Source organism: Alexandromys fortis, unplaced genomic scaffold (assembly GCF_014885135.2).
Source record: "Alexandromys fortis isolate MF-2015 unplaced genomic scaffold, M_Fortis_MF-2015_v1.1 scaffold_83, whole genome shotgun sequence".
In the NCBI taxonomy this organism is placed as follows: Eukaryota; Metazoa; Chordata; class Mammalia; order Rodentia; family Cricetidae; genus Alexandromys; species Alexandromys fortis.
The window spans coordinates 2,749,317-2,765,373 of record NW_026068001.1 but is presented as its reverse complement, the minus strand read 5'-3'; the positions used below and the strand labels follow the sequence as shown (position 1 = coordinate 2,765,373).

At 39.6% G+C, this 16,057-nt stretch overlaps 1 pseudogene; it reads right to left on the bottom strand.

Annotated features, from left to right (window-relative positions):
* Positions 1 to 402: 402 nt before the first annotated feature.
* LOC126512850 (zinc finger CCCH-type with G patch domain-containing protein-like) lies at positions 403 to 13,148 on the bottom strand (annotated as a pseudogene).
* Positions 13,149 to 16,057: the final 2,909 nt, after the last annotated feature.

Here is a 16,057-nt window from a genome sequence, read left to right as displayed (position 1 = left end):
ACCTGTGAAGAAGGTTGTCCTGGTTTTGAACTAGTGTATTAGTTGCAGTGATAGGGTTGCCATGAGGCTCTAAGTCTTAGATTTACAGAACCACTGCACAGACTCACATTGCTCTTCTGGGTTGCATTTTTTTTGAAATTATGATGGAATCACTTTAATGTTCTAGTAAGGAGATACCTCCCAAGACACTGGTAGGTAGGCTTAGTGAGAAAATCAGTGTTCAAAATAACTCTGACACCCCATATGTAGTGTTCATGCACTTTAGGCTGATGAGGATGAACAAGGGACACCCTAGGAATGGGCTGGCCCTTCTTTCAGGTGCTCTTTAGGTGTCGGGATGACAGCTATCTTTCTGCCAAAGCAGTTTTTTCAGTCTGAGGGCTGTATCCACAATACAGGCTGCTAGAACCCTGTCATCTTCCTGTGAGTATCTGCCTTCCTCTGTTCCCTCTGTAGGCAGGCCTCCTGAGAATGCAGCTGACTCAGCTTCCACTGTGCTCCCTCCAGCTTCTCCTGCAGATGGGCTGTTGCCATTTGTGCTGCGTTGGGTCTGCTCAATCTTCTCCTCAGTCTGGAAGTGCTGCAGGCTCAGAGCCTGCTTGGCACTTTTGTGGGCATGATACATGTCCTTCTTACTACTCTCTGTAATGTCCACCCCAGCATCTGGGATCTCAGGTACTTTGCTTTGCAGTTTTTCATTCAGAAAGTCAAACTCATTTTGAGGGGTCGGGTGGCCTTCGGGTCTACCACCACTCCTCCGACATCTTGGAGGCCTGTTAGTCCCAGTCTGGCTTCCCTTTGTTTTCTTCTGCAGTATCTCTGTGCACTGGTCCAGAGATTTCCCTCTAGGTAACACTACAGCATGGATGGGCTCCACTTGGCCTTCTGCATGCTGACCCAAACCTTTGCCAAACTCATAGCCCATCCTGATCAGGAGTTTGGAGCTAATGCCTCGTGTATATACCTCTCAACCAGCAAAGGCAGAACTGCAGGTCCCAGTGTCCACTGTGTTTGCTTCTACCACTCTGGCATAGCTGGAGTCATTTGCATCACCACTATCTGAATCGGATGACTCTGTAGCCTCAGTGCACAGAGGAGGCAGGATGCTGTCCCCCACTACCACAGTCTCCTTCAGCAGCAGTGAGTCAAACCTAAGAGTATAGTAGCCGTTGTCCACATCGGTAATTCATGCTGGGAGCCAAAGGCCATCCTGACGTTTTGCCATACATGGAGAGCCGGCCTGCAGTAAGCTCAGGTCTGGATCCTGGAAGGGATGCAGCTCATCCACAGAGACTACCTGCCCATGGGAAAACCTCTATGAAATCTCAAAGAGAATGGAGGAGATCCTGTCTCTATGAATCTTCAGACCGAATGGGAAGGCAGTCAGTCAAATCCTCAGATGGAATGCCTGGGATGCATTTTTAAACAAGATTATATATANATATATATGAATAATTGGGGTCTTCATTCCTAGCACAGAGCTAGAAACCATTTGGCATTTCCAAATTTCCACGTCGACAGAGGAAATAAGAGTGTCTTTTACAAGACTGGGGGGGAGGTATACACCATGTCCCTGCAGGAGCATGATGAGGCAATAAAAGGGTGTTGGACCCCAAGGAACTAGAGTTATGTGTATTGTTAATGGCCATGTGCGTGCTAGGAAATAAACACAGTTCCTCTGCAAGAGCAGTAAGCACTCTTAACTACAGTGTCATCTTTCCCACCTCAAGATTGTCTTTTGTTCTAATGGAATGAATCTTATTGGATCCTAAATACTTTCAAAATGGAACTTGGTCACCAGAAAAGTCCAGAGTTAATTAGAAGCTTGGACTTTTCAACTTTACCCTAAATCATGAAAAAGAGAATAAGAAGTGGATACTTTAATTATTTAATTGATTAATTATAATTAATCACCAATGGTCAGTGATTTAATAATCATGTCTACTTAATGAAGCAACTATAAAAATTCCCTAAACAGAGGCCTGCCCTTTTCTGAATAGAAATGGAAGAGGAGTTAATGGGGAGGTGCTGAGGGAAGGTGGAGGTAGGGACTGGGAGGAGAGGAAGGAAAAAAACTGAGGTCGGGTTGCAAAATAAATTTAAAAAAAATTTAAATTCCCCTAAACAAAGGTATTTGGAAAGCTGAGTTGTTGTAAACAACAGCATGCTAGAAAGGCATCTCATTTCAATGATGATTAAAGCTTCAGAGATCCATTACAGACTTCATCCTATATATCTCTTCATCTGCCTGTACATGTCTGTACCCCTCTGCTGGAGAGGAAACAGGTGTATAGCTTGAGTCCGTTGGTCAGTCATCTTAGCCAACTGGTGAACCCTGGGTTCAGTATAAGAACATGTCTCAAAAAATAGGATGAAGAGTGATAGAGGAAAACATCAGATGTTGATCTTAGGCCTTTTTATGCATTCATATACAAGTATATGCACACCAATACATACATGTGCATAATCACACACACACATCCATAACAGCATCTGATGGCCTTTAATAATGTTCATAGTCCCTAGGAGGCACAAATACTAGATTCGAAAGTTTCTGTTTATCCCTATACTTTCAATTCCTGCTTCATTCCATATACACTTTGCCCTGCATTTCTTGCAATTTCCTGGCTAATTTTTGCACAATGTATGTTTAACATCCCTAAGTCCTGATTCACCCAGCAATTATTCTCTTCTTCCTATGTGTGAGGCACTCAATAATGGACCTACATTGATAAAGAGAACAATTCTTCATGTAGCTTATAATCCAACACTGAACAACTCAAAAGATAGTTAAACTAGGAAGAAGAACGACAAAGAGACAGGGGGAGAGGGGAGGAATACACAGACTCCTCATTACTTCTTGTGCGTGCGTGCGTGCTAGAGGGAAAGGGCAATGTAAAATGCCATTTATCAAGCGCCTTCCACATTTTCTAGGGCTTCTCACTGCCCTGGAACTTGTGAAGTAGATCGAGATGGCCGGCCTAGGGGTTTCCACAGCACTGGGGTAATAAGTGTGTATCGTCACACCCAGCATTTTATTTAAACATGAGTCTGGAGCTCAGGAGTCCATTTACTCAGGTGCCCATGATAGTACAAGGCAAGCACTTGGCTGACTGAGCTAGCTACCCAATCCTCATCATTAACCATAATTTTTTATTCAAGGCTACACGAAATGGCACTGAACTCATAGCAACCTGACAAAACTACCCATGGTCCACAAACTGAATATACATTTTCATAGTCTTTCTATAACCAAATGATAATTAATGTTTTCCTTAACTGTCTTCTGCATGAAACCATAAACTATTTGTAGAGCGTGACTAATATAATAATCATATAATAATATATAATTCTAATTATAAAATTATGACAATATTTCCATCATATCTGGCATATGGTAGAAACATACTAAACTTTTTAAATAAATAAAGCAAGGTCACTTAATTTTATTTCAACATCTGAGCTATTGTAAATAGAACATATTATTTTAATGAGTTATAAAAGTTCTCTTTGCAGCCATAATATGTATTAACTCTCCTTGAGTGTAACTTGGGTGTGTTCTTATAAGGAACATGGGTAGTTATCACTTTTCATGATTTCTAGGAAAGGAGCGTTCTAAATAATCCTTTCATAACAATCGAGAGGTCCGTGTGTGGGCACTAAGATTAGGGAATGATGCTTTTAGTATATGAATGAAGGAAGAAAAAAAGAAGTAAGAGGGAAAGGACATAAAGGACAAGCCACACTGGGTGGAGAAATCTGTGCTGAGAGCTGAACGAACTTGGCAGAATCTTCAGAGCAAGCTGACAATGAATGGCTACTTTCGTTTCAAGTGTGCACATGCCTCTGGAACTCCCTGAAATGTTTTCTGGGGGGGGGGAACCCCACCTACATGTTCTGAATGAGAATTTCCTTTAAGCCTCCTGAAATTAGTCCCTTGATAATTCTGTTACTCATTTCCTGGAAATGTCACTGTTGGTCTATCCTGACCTTCAGTGCCTGAAGGAATGAAGACTCATTTGATTCCTAATTCAAGAAGAATGGACAGAAATCACTCAGAAAAGTGTCACAAACCAATCTTTTCCATCGTCTGACATAAATTCTTCAGTCTATTAGTCCTTTTTTTAAAAAAATATTCTGGGTGAATCAGCATAAAACCAAAAGCAACATCACAGTCAACTCTTAAATCTGTAAAGAATGTTATTTCTAGTTTCTAAAAGCTGTCCTCAGAACTGAAATCTGAAGCAATGATAATACCCTTTCTGGCCTCCCAGAGAATCAGAGCTGTAACCTGAAGTAGGCACCATCTCCACTTCCAGTGACATTGTGTTTACCTGTTTCTTTATTTGTCTCAACAACTACAGTCTTGTTTTCTCTGTTGCTATAGGTAACAGAAGCTTACCTTCAGGGAAAATATATTTATATTACCTTTACCTGTGTATGATGACTTAGCAAGCAGAAAACCACTTTTAAGAATACACTGTCCATGATTTCTTACTCTTGCATGCCAGATTCTGATAATGCCTTTTCAGGCTGAAAGTGATTCCAGCCTGGGAATTTAAGTTCTACACATTAGCAAGCAGAAACTAGTTTGTGTTCCACCCAAAAATTCCTATACTATAAGAAGCTGATAATCTACTTTATGCTTAGATCAGCCTGTATTTTAGATACCATGTTGCAACCATACTTGTACATATTTGTAAGTAATGAAGACTCTGGCCTGAATGTTTCAGTAAATGTAGAAAAGCAAGTTCATAGTTGACCTCAGTCCAGCCATTCAATGAAAAGATGGCACATACACCATCACAGTAATAAAGTGCATGAGTTATGAATGACTTTCACTTATTAACTGCCCCAAAGATAGCTTTACATGTAACTACTGAATGTCATCTTCCACACAACAGACTCATGTTACAGAAACCATAGGTACATGGATAGATTCACCAATTGCTTTACAAATGGAAGAAAATGAAGACTTTTATAACAGAGATACAACTTAACCTGTATAGTGAAGGCATTTTTTTTTCTAGGTTTTGAGATAGAGTCTCACTCTTTAGGCGAGCATGGAACTTGCTACATATACCAGGCTGACTTTGAACTCACAGAGTCTGCCTGACTCTGCCTCCTGGGTAGTGAAACTAAAGGCATCCACTACTATACCCACAGAGCACTAAATCATTTTATATAAGTGTTGCTTATAGCACTTACTGAAGTAGTAAACCAAAAAACGAATATGGATTTTACTTATTATACAGGGATACATAGGGGCTGGGAACCTACAGTAGATTGTCACTATCTTTTCCATTCTGTCCACATCCTACTAGAACTTTTAGGATGGCTTTAACCTTACTAACAATATGTTTTCATCATGAAAGAAGTCCCCCAACATAAATGGTTAACTGCTTACATCTAATGAAATCTAAGCATTGTGCTCCTTTCTTTCACTTCTGGAAAAGATTGCTGTCATCTGTTTTCCTGCCTCAGGCAGTTCTGCAACAAATGAAGCTGTAGTCACAACTTAGCAATGTGCCTCATGTGACTTATTTGAATAGAGTTTAACTTAGCAAACTGTGTTCCCATAAATGAAAGTTTAAATATTAAGTTGTAGAGAGAATGCAGGTGAAGTCTAAGACATAAAACCTTCATGGAAATAGTAAGTTTAGTGAGACAGAATATCAGTCAATCATAACTTTGTCTAGCAAGGGTCAATATCAGAATGACTTGGGAGCTTTAACAAGTCACTTCTTGGTGGCACACGCCTTTAATCACAGCACTTGGGAGGCAGAGGCAGGCAGAACTCTGGGAGTTCGAGGCCAGCCTGGTCTACAAGAGCTAGTTCCAGGACAGGCTCCAAAGCTACAGAGAAACCCTGTCTCGAAAAAACAAAAACAAGACAAAACAAAAAGTCACTTCTAAAATACCAAGTTGAACAACAGTTAGAGTCTGTCACAATTTGTGAATAGGAGAAAATACATAAAAACTAAATATTAGATCACAGTTTGTGAATAGAAAAAATATGTAATCACTAAATATTAGACTGGGAGAATAATGTGTTTGTCCACTTAGGCAAACACTTCAACTTGGTTAGTTGTAAATTTCCAACTAGTCTTTAACTGCCAGAGTTAACTGCCCATAAATGCAGAAATGGGGAGCTTCTTTACTTCCACTCTCCAGAACCTGCAAAAATAACAACTCCTTGATCCCAGGGCAAAAGGGATTGAGGTTTTCTTCCTTTATGTTTCAAAGTCAAGTCACTTGTCAACTAGAGCTTGGTCATGATGTAAAAATGAAGATGTGGTTTTAAGTACACATTTTACCTGTGAGTAACTTATGAGATGCATGTGTGTGTGTGTGTGTGTGTGTGTGTGTGTGTGTGTGGTGTAAGCTATGAAGCTATGAAGCACTGACATATAGAAAATATCATGCACATATCTCCCTTTCTACCCTGGAGCCTTGTTCTGGCTAACATTCTGATGTGAAAAGCGTTTCTATGTGGATTTTCTCAGAAACTGAAAATCTGGCCAGAGATCTGAAGTATATGGAAGAAGGAAACAATGCTAAGTCAATTGAAAGCACCAATGCTAAGTCAATTGAAAGCACCAAAATATCGTCATAGCTGGGCTACAGGAAATAAGAAAGAAAATAGCTAGAAAGAAAGCTAAGTGTCAGATCACTATGGCCTTGAAAACTATGTTATTTTTATTTGTATATCACCTGAACTCCAAACAATGAGTTACCAAACGTCTATTTAATAAAAATGCTGTACAGATTTAAGCAAATAAATTGGATATAAGTCAATTAAATTCAGAGAAACCTTTCAGGAAAAACTATAACAGTCTAGGAAAAAAAATTCTTGTATTTTAAGTAAAATAAAAGCAGAATAAATGGAAGGAAATGTACAGATACAGGAGGAAAAAAATGGGATGCTTGTTGAAATATTGAGTGCCAGAGATTATACATGAGTTTCTGTCATGTCCAATTTGGTTGGGGCTATTTGCCTAAAAGTGAGAAGCACTGAAAGAGGGTCAGATGCTAAAGAGAAAGCACATAGCCATACTGTTAAACTTGGGCTGACTTTGAACCTCATTTGTTAAGTAGACCATTGGATGTGATGTACAATTTTTAATAATTCATGGGTATATTTTGCCCATAGACCTCAAGATTTATTTAAAATATTCAAATTTCAAGAAAGATGCAGCAGTGATTTTGTGATGTAGAATGGGATAATTTATAATAAACACCTCCCATCAAGCCCCACCAAACAATAGTAGACAGGGAATTAAGTTCCCAATATGTGCCCTTTAGGGACACATTCAACTATTGAAGATATAATCACTAAAATTGACTAATGCTTAGACTACTAATTTTAAAATTTTCACAAGAGAAGATACAAGAAAAACTGTTTTTCAGGTTTCTTCAATCAGCACAAAAGACAAATACACAAACATAACAAATTCCAGGAAGAAGCTCTCCACATCCTTTTCCAATAACATGTTAAGTATAATATAAAAAGGAAAATTTTAGGACAATCTTATTAATACAGATGCCAGATAAGACATTATTAGATCTCACATTGTCATATGCAATAAATACTGTGTAGCATGATTAAGGTGAATCTATTACAGCAATGAACAGTTGGTTAAAAAGAAAACTCCACAGCAACAGGTACAAGGGATCAACCACTGAGTGAGTGAGCCAAGCCAGAGACCTCTGAGGGTCTAGATGTGAATCTGGGACCTTCAAGGGAGTAGACCTAAGCCAGGATCCCTGTGGGTCTGGGCATGAGTCTAGGATCTCCAAGGAACTAGGCCTGAGCCAGGTCCTCCGAGGGTCTTGGTGGGAATCTGGGACCTCTGAGAATTACACTTGACTTTTCATTGGAGACAATGAAAGCCATAAGGTAGTGGTCAAGTGTTATGCAGACCCAGATATTAATCCACATACCTATGAACACTTTGTTTTTGAAAAAGAAACAAAAAATTTCAAATGGAAAAAAGCATATTTAACAAATGGTGCTGGCATAACTGGATATCAACATGTAAAAGAATGAAAATAGACCCATATCTATCACCATGCACAAAACTCAAATCCAAATGGATCAAAAACTTCAACATAAAGCCAGCCACACTGAACTTTATAGAAGAGAAAGTGGGAAATACACTTGAACACATTGGCACAGGAGACCGCTTCCTAAATAGAACCCTAGCAGCACAGACCCTGAGATAAACAATTAATAAATGGGACTTCCTGAAACTGAAAAGCTTCTGTAAAGCAAAGGACACAGTCAACAAGGCAACAGCCCCACATCAGACAGAGGTCTGATCTCCTAAATATACACAGAACTCAAGAAATTGGTCATCAAAAGAACAAATAAAATATAAAAAATGGAGTACAGACCTAAACAGAAAACTCTCAACAGAGGACTCTAAAATGGCTGAAAGACACTTAAGGAAATGTTCAACATGCTTAGTCATCAGAGAAATGCAAATCAAAACAACTCTGAGATTCCATCTTACACCTGTAAGAACAGCCAAGATCAAAATCACTGATGACAACTTATACTGGAGAGGTTGTGGGGAAAAGAGAACACTTCTGCATTGCTGGTGGGAGTGCAAGCTAGTACAGCCCCTTTGGATGCCAGTGTGGTGATTTCTCAGAAAATTAGGAAACAACCTTCATCAAGACTCAGTAATACCACTTTTGGGTATATATCCAAAGGATGCTCAATTGTGCCACAAGGACTCAACTATGTTCATAGCAGCATTGTTTGTCATAGCCAAAACCTGGAAACAACCTAAATGCCCCTCAACTGAAGAATGGATAAGGAGAATATGGTACATTTACATAATAGAGTACTACACAGCAGAAAAAAATAATGACATCTTGAATTTTGCAGGAAAATGGATAGAGCTAGAAAGCATCGTTTTGAGTGAGATAACCCAGACAGAGAAAGACAATTATCACAGTATTCACTCATAAGTGGTTTTTAAACATAAAGCAAAGAAAAGCAGCCTACAGTTCACAATCCCATAGAATTTAGACAACAATGAAGACACTAAGATCTAATCTACATGGGAAGTAGAAAAAGACAAGATCTCCTGAGTAAATTGGGAGCATGGGGACTTTGGGGGAGGGCTGAAAGGGAGGGGAGAGGCAAGGAGGGGAGCAGAGAAAAATGTAGAGCTCAATAAAAATCAATAAAAATACAAAAGAAAGAAGAAAATAAGGCAAGGCAAAACAAACAAACAAAAAGTTAAAAAGAAAAAAGCCCATCCAGTTTTTCTAATGCAAAAAACATTAGAGCAGACACTTCACCAAATGAAAATATGTGCGTGGCAAATAAGCATATGGAAAGATGTTCAAAATAATTAGCCGTTACAAAAATCCAAATTGCACTTGATCCCAATCAGACACTCAAGAGCAATCAGGAGCTGCATAAAAGAACTCAGAGTGGGGAGCTAAGGGTATTGGAAGCAATCTATATGGCATACTGGAGGTAAGTACATGCCTCTGTGTTTGTGAAAACTCACAGAACTCTGTACCATTAAGAAAGAATTTTATTACATGTGAATTTTAAAAGTCAATCAAAATATCTGGGAAATACAGGATGCAATTCAAAGTGTGACAAACAGATGAAAGTATGTTGCAAATGTGTGATATAACCTCATTTCACAAACGGAAAACAGTTGAGTTAGGTAGTCTTGGAAAACAGTCCTCTGACTCAAAACTATAAATCTAAAAAACAAAAAAGAAAAATCTATAAATAATTATTGTCCTGTGCTTGAGAAGCTTGTGTCTCCGAAGGGTAAAGACAGGCATTACTGAGACTGCTTTGCATGTATACTGGAGCTGCACAAATACCCAAGTACGGAATGCACAATGAAAGCCTTATTCAACACTGTCAAAATCAGATAGGAGATAATACCATGAACTTTTTCTTCAAAGATTTCAGAATATAGACATGCTGATGAGAGAATGGGAGAACAAAAGGAAGGAAAGAAGGAAGAAAGGAAGGAAGGAAGGAAGGAAGGAAGGAAGGAAGGAAGGAAGGAAGACTAATGCAGGAAGATTACAAGTTCAAAGCCAACCTAGACAGTTCAGCTGAAACAAAAACTAAAAACAGGGTTGGAGATAGATGTATTTCAAAATCACTACTAGTACACAGAAAATACAGAAGTATACATTATATATTTATAATGATTTTGTTCCATTCAACTTAATAAAAGTATACATTCCTAAATGCATAAATGCAACCTGATTAGTCTGTATAATGCTCCTTGTGTTTATATGTTTTCAAGGCTGAACATGTGGTATTGGCGATCCAACCATTGCGCTCATCCCTGGGGAAGGCTATTTCTCTAACTCTCTACATGTCTTAGTTGCCTGGAGTTCTTTGGGTAAGTTGAGGCCGCATGGACTTTCCCCTTCCACATTGGAACAATAGAATTGTTCTCATTCTTGTTCAGCTCCTATTTGGGAAGCCATGATGCTGAGTCTTACGGGCTTGGCTTCTGACATTCCCAAGAGATAGTCTCACAGCACAATCTCTGATCCGCTGGCTCTTCCAGTCTTTCCACTCCTTCTGTAACAATTCCTGAACCTTGTGTGTAGGAGTTGTATTATAGATGTGTTCTTTGTGCACTGGGCTCCACAACTCTACATTTTGATTGATTGTAGTTTTCGGTAATGGTCTACATCTGTTACAAAGACAAGTTTCCTTGATGAGAGATGGGGACTATACTTATCTGTGGGTATAAGGACAAATATTTACAGTGTAGTTGGGAAATATTCTGATTTAGCAATTAGCAGTTGTAAATTCTTATCCAAGATCCAGGATTTCACCAGCCCTAGGCAGTTGGCTAGGTTTCCAGTACTAGGCATAATCTCCCACTTTTTTGGTTTGATTTTCTTTTTTGAGACTTTTGGTTGCTTCCATTCTTTGGAAGCTTACATGGCACTTTCTGGTACCATGAAAACTTTGGTTTCCCCTTAGTTTCAGTTCAGGGGCCTCTAGACCCTGTGTCTGAGTGTTATGTTTTATCCTTTAGGCTTTTTGGAAGAGCACACCAACCAGCTCTCAAATAAATCACACACAAAGGCTAATTCTTAGTTAGGATTTCCCAGCCGTAGCTTGGTTTGTTTCTTGCCATATTTCCTTAGATTAAATTATTCCAACATTTTTTGTCACTAGGCTTTTTTTCTTTCTCTATTTCTATATACCTTTCTTTGCTTCATTCTCCATGGCTTGCTGTATAGCTGGGTGGCTGGCCCTTAATATCCTTCCTCTTCTTGTTCTCTCCTTGCTCTTCTTCTTCAGTTCTTCTTCTATTTATTCTCTCTGCAAGCCTGTTCCACCTATCTTTGCCCCTGCCTTGCTATTGGCCATTCAGCTCTTTATTAGGACCATCGGGTGTTTTAGACAGGCACAGTAACACAGTTTCACAGAGTAAACAAATGTAGGATAAACAAAAGTCACAGACCTGAAAACAATATTCCCCAACACTGAAGTACATGCTGTCTTCAACAATGGGAATTTACTTTCCATCTTTGGGGAGGCAGGCAGAGCACTAGCAGTAACCTTCCTTTAGTACTTTAGGAGGCTCTTGGACATTTTTTACTAGCAATTGAAAAGAGTGTGTCTTCTGTCTGGTGTTGGAGCTTTTGTTAGATTGTCTCTGGCTCTTTAAGGGAGCATTGTCAGACCATTTAAACTTTATATTTTCATACAAATGTATGTGCATTGTAGAGTGTTTTGAGGTAGATAGTTAATAGTATGATTCCTTATCATTTTCAGCCATCCTTGCTATTGTTTTACCATCCTCTTTCCTTGTATTCACCTTCCTCCCCTCCCTAATAAGATCTTCCTTTTCCCATTTCTCTCATTAAATCACTTATAAATCAACATTAAAGTAGACTTTCCTTATAAATGGAGTCTAAAATAAAATTTGAAACACACAGAGATAGAAAAGAAAATAACGACAACTGAAAATGTTGATACACATCTATAATTGCAGTTCTTAGAAGGCTGACGCAAGAAGATTATGAGTTTGAGGTCAGTTTGAGCTACAGCTTAAGACCGTATCTCAAATAAGCTAAATAACAAACTAAATAATGATTTCAAGAAAAAGTGAGGAGTAGAAGAAATTAAGAAGTAAGCAATGAATATTATGTAGTAGATTGCTGGGAGTCGATTTGAGTGGCCGCCATTACAAGATGGCATTTTGCCCCGGCCTCGCTTGATAAATAACTCCATATTAGGCAATGCAGTGGAACCGTGCCTCTCGCATATGTGCTTAGGGCCAATTCCGTGGCCAGGAGCATCGACAGGCGCGCATGGGCCAATTCAGGCACGATTCGTTCCCATAAAAAAAGGTTGCAGTTCTTCCACTAGAAAACAGGATGAGTTGTTGTGATCTAGCTGCCCACACTCCCCCTGACAGGCAGGGGGAACTTCCTTGTGGTCTGTAATTGACAAGGATGTTTGTTTTCTTTCCTGCCCGTGGGTCTCCAGAGAAGCAGTTGAAGTATCAAAGGTTGCTAGGCAAACTCCCTATATAAGCAGCTGCAGCTCAGAGCTCGGGGGCCCCTTGCTTTCTGCTCTCCCTTCAACCAAGAGGCTCCAATAAAGTGTGATTTGAGAAGAATTTTCGTCTAGTGGCTGTTCTTTCCTGATGGTCAGAGAGTTCGCCACAGTAGATGTGTAAGATAAGTCTAGAGATTTAATGTATCACATAAGAACTAGAGCTAACAAAATTGTATTTTACTAAGGATTTTCATTAAGCAGACTTTAATTCCTCTTACAAGAAAACAAATCAACTATGTGATATGAGTTAACTTTCTTCACTGTAACAATAATTTTACTACTTCCATATCTATATATCCCATAATACTGTGTTGTAAGATAAAGTATATAAAATATACATTTGTTGTGAGGAACGGCGGGGCTGTGTCCCCCCACCCGGCTAGCTTTACTCGCAATAATTACACGGAAACTGTATTCTTTTAAACACTGTCTGGCTCATTAGCTCTAGCTTCTTACTGGCTAATTCTTACATCTTGATTACCCATTTCTATTAATGTGTGTAGCACCCCAAGGTGCGCTTACCAGGAAGATTCTAGCCTACGTCCATCCTTTGTCGAAGCTTCATCGTGTCTGCTCCGTAGAGAGCTGCATGGTGTCTGAGCTCACTTTCTCTTCCTCCCAGCATTCTGTTCTGTTTACTCTGCCTATCTAAATTCTTCCCTATCAGATGGGTCAAGGCAGTTTCTTTATTGACCAATAAAATCCCACATCATACATGGTTAAACTTATCTTAAAATGTTAAATTGATATAGAACTTTTTCACATGAATATTTGCTATACAAATATGTATGTGTTTGGTGTTTTAGATATTTTTGAGTCTCAGCTTTCTTCTACATTTTTATTTTTTTTTTCAATACTACGATCTTTTTAAGACATTGGCAGACTTGGATGTGTATATGACAAGATGGAAAACTTCAAAAGGGAAAGAGGGAAGAAAACCAATTAATAAGCATACACTTTATGGTTAAGGTACCAAATTGAACTAGTGATTTATTAAAGTTTTAGTTATCTGTGTGTGTGTGTGTGTGTGTGTATCACATATGTGTGCAGGTTCTTGTGGAAAAGAAGAGGGTATGAGATCCCCTGAAGCTGGAGTTGCAGGCAGTTGTGAGCTTTCAGACACTAAGTGATAGGAGTGGAACTTGGATCCTCTGAGCCATCTCTCTGGGCCCAGTAACAGTTCTGTATATTTCATCGAACCTTTTCAGTTATCTTTTGCTGTCTAACAAGTTAAACTTTGATGGTACAAAAAAAATTTCACAAAATTTTGAGCTAGGACACAATGGGGCTGAATCATCTATGTTGCACAATAACCAGGGTCTAAGCTATAGCAACTTGAATAGGTACAAGAATCTGATATGGCTGTTCTAGAGTCATAAATCGGAATGAGCTTTAGATATTGGCTAGGTGATATGATTATTTTTGATATCACATCTGCTGGATTTGGACTGTCTAAAGTGACTTTATCACTTAACATGCCTGGTACCAATGACTGAAGATCTGAAATGGCCCTCATTGATCTGGGGATCCCCATGGCTGTCTTAGTGATATGGTTTGAATTTGAAATGCTTCCTCCAAAATGTATGTGTGTTGAAGTCTTGGGTCCCACATGGTACAATTATTTTGAGTTCTAGGAACTTTATAAGATGAAGCCTATCTGGATGAAGTAGGTCACCAGAGGCATGTTATTAATGGCTCTATCTATCTCAAGCTTTATTCTATATCACTGTCTACTTCTTACTGGTCATAAAATGAACAACCTTCTCCTCCTGCTGATCGTCTTCTTCTCCTCCTCTTACACACTCCAACCACCATGGTGTTCAACATCATTCAAGTCCAAAGTAATAGATCCAATCAACTATGAAGAAATACCTATGAAACTGTGAGTCAAAATAAATAACCTCGCTCTTTAATTTGTTCTATCAGTTATTTTGACCACAGGTGTGGAATAATAACACACATACCTCAGCTACCTCACCGAATGGTAGAATCAAGCTAGTTGAACTCATTTTATACTAACTATACCCATCCTGCTCATAGTGTATGTGGTAGTTTGAATAAGCTGAGTCCATAGGCTTTGAATGATATGAACCCAGTAGTAATTGGTGTTATTCTTAAAAAACGATTAGAGAGCGGCTACAAACGGTTCCCGGGCGGGCTGGCGGTGCCCGCCATGGGAAAGCGGCTACAAAGGATCCCCGGGAAATAGTCATAAGTATTTATTAAGGAAGGGGGAGAAAGAAAGACAGAGAAAAGAGATAAAAGGAGAGAGGAGAGATAAAAGGAGAGAGAGACAGAGAAAACGCGTGCGCACGCCAAGGAAGCAGAAAGAGAGAGTGAGAGGTCCCAAGATGGCGATGGGCGGGTCAGAGGTTATGGGAGTGGGCGTGGCTAGGGCAGGGACCCAAGAATATCAATTGGAGTGGTGGGGCTGTGTCCCCAGCACCCTGGCCGCCTGTATGGCTTATGCCCCGAATTAACAACACACAAATTGTATTCTTTTAAACACTGCTTGGCCCATAATATCTAGCCTCTTCTCGGCTAACTCTCGCACCTGAACTAGCCCATTTCTAATAATCTATGTAGCCCATGAGGTGGCTTACCAGGGAGATTCTAGCCTACGTCCATCCTGGGTCGGAGCTTCATCGCATGTCTCTGAGAGGAGCTATGGAGTCTCTGAGCTCACTTCCTCTTCCTCCCAGCATTCTGTTCTGTTTACTCCTCCCACCTATGTTTTAACCTATCGGGCCAAGCAGTTTCTTTATTGCTTAATCAATGAAATCAACAGAATGATATATGACATTCCCACATCAGAAACCCATAGGCACATATATTTGAATGCTTAGGGAGTGGAAATATTGTTGGAGTAGGTGTGGCTTTGTTGGAGAAAGGTTTTTACTGGGGGTGGGCTTTGAGTTTTCAGTAGCTCAAGTCAGGCCCAGCAGCTCACTTTCTTTCTGTTGCCTGCAGATCCAGATGTAGAGCTCTCAGTTCCTTCTCTAGCACTATGTCCTCCTGCATGCTGCCATACTCTCCACCATGGTGATAATGGACTACACCTCTGAAACTGTAAACAAGCCCCATTTAAATATTTTCTTTTATAAGATTTACTGTAGTCCATTCTCAGAGAGGTTAGATAACAAGGAGGATTCATGAGTAGGTCAAGACACCCAGATCTCCCTGATAAGAAGAAATCAAGATTTCACAAGTGTACTGAGGAAGGGTCAAAACAGGAGCATGAGTCATCAGGTTGCAGATGGGGAGAGAGTACTGATGGAAAAGAGGAGGCCATTTCAGGGTTAGGTAAAAACTTGACACAAAAGAATCTCCAGGAATCTACAAGAAAGACCCCAGTCTAAACTGCTAGTAATAGCAGATACATAGCCTGATCTGACCATCTCCTGTGACCAAATTGGTGCCTAGCCCAGTTATCATCACAAAGGTGTCATACAACAACTGGTGGAAATAGATGTA